Genomic DNA, 7,500 nt, shown 5'->3' on the forward strand with positions numbered 1-7,500 from the left:
AGAAACCTTTTGGTTACCCCACACTTTATTGCCAATCATCAATGATCTATCGTCTCGAAACGGTATTATGTCAGGGTGAACCAGATGCCACAATATGATGTTGATCAATATGATGATGATGATGATGATGATGATGATGATGATGATGATGATGATCGTAATAATAATAATAATAATAATAATGATAATAATGATAATAATAATAATAATAATAATAATAATAATAATAATAATAATAATAATGATAATAATAATGATAATAATAATAATAATAATAATAATAATAATGATAATGATAATAATAATGATAATAATAATAATAATAATAATAATAATAATAATAATAATAATAATAATAATAATAATAATAATAATAATAATAAATGTAATAATAATAGTAGTAGTGTTAATAATAATAGACTCTTATAGAGGGCATGGTATCCTCAACCATGAGGCTATTGGCGCTTCACATCAACACAAAGCAATAATATAGACAGTAGTAGTAGTAGTAGTAGTAGTAGTAGTAGTAGTAGTAGTAGTAGTAGTAGTAGTAGTAGTAGTAGTAGTAGTAGTAGTAGTAGTAGTAGTAGTAGTAGTAGTAGTAGTAGTAGTAGTAGTAGTAGTAGTAGTAGTAGTAGTAGAGGTAGTAGCTCAATTTAAAAATTGTATTTTTTAGTAGTAAGCCTCGCAGTCCGAATGACGCTTGCTGAGAATTGTGTGATTCAGTCATAGTCGATGAGTATAGCTGCTCTCTCCATCCACGTTGTTAATTGTTTCCATTGGTCACGGTCCTGGGCCAGATTTTTGAGGCTGTAAAGATTTTGTTGTGACTTTAGTACGGAGGGCACTGCACTATTTTTAATTCTTCAGGGATTAATTCGGACTAATCCGAATCCAGAAATTTCTAATGTGCAGAGAGAGAGAGCTTTGGTCAGAGTAGTTACTACTCATGTTTGTGGTCTCCCTACATATTTCTTGCCCTGAAGGATATATTCTGTCATTGCAGTTTGGGCTGGGATGTTATCTTCTGGATATAAGATGTGACCAAATAGTCTCCGTCCCTGTTTTTTTTTATTGTTGTTCTCAGGCGTTGGACCCTGTTTTTTTCAGAGATCAGTACATGACATCAAACAAGAAATGTTTTCAAGGATTTCTTGAACACAGACAATGATTTGTATTCCCGGATACTCTGTGGAATGGTGTTCCATACAGACGGATCAAATGAGAAAAAGACCTTGCTTTTAATAATAGAGTTAAAATGAGACCCACCGTCTCAAAGAGGTATTATGTCGGGATGAATTATATGCTGGAAATCGAATCGATAGTTACAAATATAAAACAGCTGTCCTTCAGAGCTATTAGACCCATGGAACTGGAGTTTATTCCGGTTTCTATTAGCATGAAACGGGACAGTAGCAATTTCTTGCTATTTTATTTGGACAGGACGCTAGCCATGTCTAACTGATGCAGCTCCAATCATTGCTGGGTGAACAAGGTTACTTTCGGTTACTTTGTGTGTGAAGCGACTGCTCTACCAACTGAGCTATCGAGACTCCAAAAATAGAAATCTTGGGATTATTTTTAATTCGTTATGGTCATGATAGAATAAATACAATATCTTACATTGGAAATTACTCGCAGTTCGTTGCTTTTTCTCATCAATTCATTTCTAAACTCACGTATCATATCTGGAATAACACATGTGCAAAAGTAACTTTACATGTTCACACGCACATTTACGATGGGTTTACTATGTGTTAAGAAATAATGTTTGTCACTTTAAAGAGCATTTATTAAATAAATAAATAAATAAAATTCCCTTTATCCATCCCATAGGGGAAATGTGTCCTTAGGGTCTATTCCAAGGGAGGACTGGAATAACTCAGGCGTCACCGCAGTGCATGCATGATTACATATATTGCAATCTGTCAATCATAACAGGGATGGTGAACACTTTTGTAAGACAATTTGATATTTCAACTTCGGAGTTGACGCAAAGAAGGAATTATAAAGGATGTTATGCGAACAATCGTGAAAACGCAAGTTTTTAAATTTTCGAAGCAGAATCTTTTCTCACCTTTTTGGACGGTAATGAGAAATTATTATTTCCGTATCTTTAAGAAAGTGTGTTCACCAGTTACTTGCCGTAGTCTTATTTGAAGGAAGAGTTTTCTGGCCAAATATTTTATACGTTGCTTTCCAGAGTATGACAGTTAACTGGTTAATAATAAGATTCAATAGTCTGATGTCACGTCCGCCCAGCAACCAGCAGCTTGGTTCTAAACAAAGAAAATCGGTACTTTTTATTCTTCATGCTGGCTAGAACTTGTTCACATGTCATGTGATCAAAATCTATAAAAGTCACAACATGATCAGATTTATAATGTTTTTCTCATCTGGATAAATTTTTATGCTCGTCGGAGAAATATTTCATAAGGGCGTCCGCCACTGTTCCAATAGTTTAGAACCAGTTACTAAGTTATTATGCGTCATTACGAGGAAAGTGACGTCACGACTGTCGAACCCTACTATCATCAAGAAAACTTTTGAAACTAACCCAAGCTTTATTTTTTAGTATCCATAGCACCCTACATAATACCGTTGCGAGGAAGTTGGTCTTATTTAGTGTGTTGAATGTCGTCAAATTCGTGAGAAGTGTCTGGAAGTCAATTTGTCACACACTTTGTCTACGTAGACAAAAGTTGTCATGGTAATTTGGCTTTGACCAATGGCATCTTTATTAGGTCCATTCTCCCGTCTGGAAAAACAACCGTCTAAAAAAATGGCCAGAAAACTGGTACTTCAAATATCGATTGATTAAAATGACCCTCATCTTGTCAAATACTTTCAAACCTGGGACTGAAGGAAGATTTTGCAAAGTCCTAGAATTTAGCGTTTACGACAAGATGAGGGTCATTTTTATCGATTGATATTTGAAGGACCAATTTTCTGGACAAAATTCTAAATACTTGTTTTTGTTTGTATTCTTTCAGTGAATTGCAGTATTTTTTAAAAGTAACAATAGGAAATAAAAGAAAAGCTTCAATTTAATCAACGGAGACAGATAATGTGGACGTTTCGGGTTACCCCTTTATCAACAAAACACGATGAATGAAACACTAAAGATGACGCCATTCTCAGATCTCGCATTCGTCTTGAGAGTTTCAGTCATCGTGTTCTTTGATAAAGGGGTAACTAATAGGCTAGAGTTCTTCTCCATCTAAAAATTAAAAAAAAACAACAACAACAAAAAAAAAACAAACAATAAAAACAAAACAAAAAAACCAAAACAAAGAAAAGCAAATCAATCACAAACTTGTGCGGCTATGCTGTCTTATGGTATGACACTCGCTTTTGGATCGGAAGGTCCTAAGTTCGAGCCTCGCTCGGCGCATGGTTGAGTCCTTGGAAAAGACTCTTTATTCACATTCTCTAATCGTACTCAGGTGTAAAATGAGTATCTAACCGTAAACAGCGTTGTCTCTGTAAAAAAAAATAAGATGAAATATTACATTGTTTTTTAAAAAAAAATACTTTTGAAAGGGGGGAGGGGGGGAGGTCATTGTCGAGTAATACCATACCCTATACCATCGACCTAGCTCTAAGCATTGCGGTGTTAGATAATTGAGAGTGACATCACAGTGCTGAGATTTATCAATTCCCCACAGCTAGTTAATTGCATTTAAAAATCATCTCGATTCATTTCTCTATATTATGTGACGTTATAATCGTATTAGTGGTCTCAATAACTCGATTGATTAACACGCAAAGGGATCAAGATCGATCCCGGATGATGTTGAGATTTTTTTTTGTTCATGACCCTCCAACAGTGATTGGGTATCTAAGTCTGTTAAGATCTAGCGGAAAGTACTCTACGAGAGAGACTAGCGTCCTATCAAAAGGATAGCACGCAATTGCTATTTTTATTGTCTGTTTGACGCATAGAAGCGTGTATTAACTCCTGTTAAATGGACCTAATGCTCTGAAGGTTTTATAACCTTGCTAGATATTGAGTACTTGAAGAGGTTTGCTGAAAGATAATAAATATCAACAAAACAAAGAATAAGCTATCGGCTAGTGATGTGTAATGTGTTTCTTGTTGTTTGTTTGTTTGTTGGTTTTTTTTTCTTGGACCATATGATGACACGGTGTGGTATTTGCATTGACACGTGTTGAATAATGAATAGCTAGCGTGTGCCATACGAAACATTGTGTGGGAAAGAGTGGGTCTTGCATATATATATATATATATATATATATATATATATATATATATATATATATATATATATACATATATATATATATATATATATATATATATATATATATATATATATATATATATATATATATATATATATATATATATAGCAACAAGAGATAAAGTGAGTAGGAAAGTGCGGAAGACAATAGAGAATAAACATTTTTTTGCGGCGGTGATGGGGGTTTAAACCCCCCCGCCGCGAAAAAATTTTAATTCTCTATTGTCTTCTGGCAATTTCCTACTCACTTCATCTCTTTTTGTTATAAACATAAGTGCCTGCTCCACTCACTTTTCTGAATTAAAAATTGTGTCCATATAGCGCAGTTTCTACATAATGTGTTCAAAGCCCTTTTAAATAGTGTTTTTCATATCGACGTAAAACCAAATTACCGAGTTGAGCTACAAACAAAAGTATTTTTTATTACTTTCCTTTTGTAATTAGTAATTTTGTAAAACATGGTTCACATACCTATTGTTTTGAACAGTTGCAAAGCTATGAAGGGAAGAGAGAAAATGTGAAAGTTTGTATCGGTGTCTGGTAAATGAAAGTAATCGTGTTATAAACAAATTCCTGCTCACCCCCCACCCCCCACCCCGCCTCACACGCCCCCTGCACTTTGTATAATTTTATTTTGCTAGTTAATACTCTTGAAAAAATCATAGATATGGATTCAACATGGATTTGGAATTTAAACAGCGATATTTGTTGATCTTTAAAGGTTTGTTATTAATAATTAAGCGAAGGTTTGAATTAGGTAAAATGATACTGGACATACGTTATCCAAATCGGCATTTAGTTATTAACAATTGATTGATAACACACATTGTTATGGGCTAAATGTTGTAATAGATGTGCACTCAAAACAACGCAAAAATATTATCCATTACAACCATATTAAATCAAGCCCATAAATTCGTTCGATTTTAGGACCTGCGAAAATGTGTACCTTGCTCCCATGATTGCCCATTATGATATTATTATTTATAATAAACCGCCTCGATAAATATCCTTTTGGGGCAAACCATCTGAAGCACCACATGTATATTAACTCTGCATAAATGCCAATATGACATCAATTTATACGCGGAAAGCGTGTTTTGTGTTTGTCCAAAACAAATGTCGACGATTAATAAGAAAAGATGTGTGGACGTGTTAGTGTTTTAATATTTATATATCGTAAAAAATTAACTTGTTTGAAGTTTTGTGGGAATTCTCTAATATCATCGCATTCTGAAAAACACTTCGATTTTCATCTAGCGCTAAAAACGCGACATATTCTTATCTATTGCTATATCGTTAAGGGTGTCGACATTAACAGAGAATACGCTCAGATCTGTGACTTCTACTTTTTTATGCCATAATTTATATCAATTAATAATGTGTTTATCAATAGATGAAAGGAATATGCTGTTGGGATATGAGCTGGGATACGAGCTATTTCGAAAATTATTTTATTACCATTATTGCCAATGTAATAATTCTAATCATAAGCCAACTAAGTAGACCACGCCTCTGTACCAGCTAGAGTAGGCAATGGGTGCAAACAGACAATGGTCTAAAACCTGTCTAAAAACGCTTCATCGGATGGGGATGACTTTTCACCTGTCCCACATGGACACATTGTCAGTTGTGGCAAAGAACCTAAAACCGAAGAGCATCTTTTTGAACGTTGTATTGTGACGCGTGTTTGTGGTTTGAACATTTGAGTTAAGCTCAATACTCTTCAACAGTCGTAACGTCACTTCCTTCCTTATGACGCATGGTAACTTAGTAACACTCGCTCTAAACTATCGGAACAATGTGCGGACGCCCGTATGAAATATTTCTCCGGCGAGCATAAAGGGTATCCAGAGGAAAAAAAAAACACATACATTTGATCATATTTTGACTTTTACACATTCTGATCACAAGACATATGAAAAGTTCTAGCCAGCATGAAAAATAAAAAGTACTGCTTTTCTTTGTTTAGAACCAAGATGGCCACCGTTGCCGGGCGACGTGACATCAGACTATTGAATCGTATTATATTAAGATGCTGATGCTGATGATAATGCACTGGCGATGATAAAGATGATGATGATGATGATAAAATCGAAGATGATAATTTACAGATGATTTTTCGAGCCAAAAAGGCAAATTGAAAGCAAATAAATCATCAAAAGATTTCACAATCGAAAATTGCAAATCTATTTTGATTTTTGTTTTCAAATTTCAGCCTGTTTATATATTTCCTTAACCAATTTCAAGTATTTCTTCCCACGCTTCTATCAAAAATAGCTGTCTTGATGTCATCATGTTTGACCATTGGCATGTGTGTGTTTGTGAAAGAGAGAGGGAAAGAGAGAGAGAAAGAGAGAGAGAGAGAGAGAGAGAGAAACACGCACACACATACACACACACACACACACACACACACACACACAGATAGATAGAGAGAGAGGGAGAAATAGTGTCAAAAAATAAAAAGTCTTTTATGAAATTAGACACAAAATAACATCAAACTTTTTCGACAAATTTGAAAGCTATTTCTGCAACACCGTTTAAACCAAACCCTTTTCTGCTTTTAAAAATAAGTTTAAAGAGTTCACCCAATAAAATCAGATGTAAATAGAAAAATCTTTCCAATTTTATTTTTTAAGTTAAGAAAAATTTATGAAAAGGAAATGAAGACTCAATCTATTTACAAGGACTTGGAATCCGTGTGTTTTTAAAATGTTTTTATTTTGTTGACTTTTTCAAAAAGAGCTTTTTGAACTCGTATTTGAATGGATGAACTTTCTGGCTTCAATTACGTTAGAATTTCTCAACAATAGTGTGAATTTTTTATTTACATTTTAAAATTCAATTCACAAAATTCAAGAGTCGTAATATATACTCCAACTCTCCCGCCTCCCCCTCCCCTTCCAAACCTTACTTTTTGAAGTTTTGAAACATAATGGGGTTTTATAGTTTTTCTATATCCTGCTTTATAAGGTTTCAATAATAGCTACGATGAACCAGTCAACAACTGTCCCCTGGAAAGACACGAATTTAAAAATTTGACCGGAAAACGCGTCCTTCAAAAATCGATTTATTTTAAAGACCCTCATTTTGGCAACACCTTCAAACCTGGTACCTCGCAAAGTTCCCATGTTTGAGAGTTTTTGCTAAGATGAGGCCCATTTAAATAGATCGATATCTGAAGGACGAGTTATCTGGTGGAGTCTTTCCAGGGGACAGTTAGTTGTTGACT

This window comes from Berghia stephanieae, chromosome 2 (genome assembly GCF_034508935.2).
Source record: "Berghia stephanieae isolate SIO BIC M18660-M18661 chromosome 2, UCSD_Bste_1.3, whole genome shotgun sequence".
In the NCBI taxonomy this organism is placed as follows: domain Eukaryota; kingdom Metazoa; phylum Mollusca; class Gastropoda; order Nudibranchia; family Aeolidiidae; genus Berghia; species Berghia stephanieae.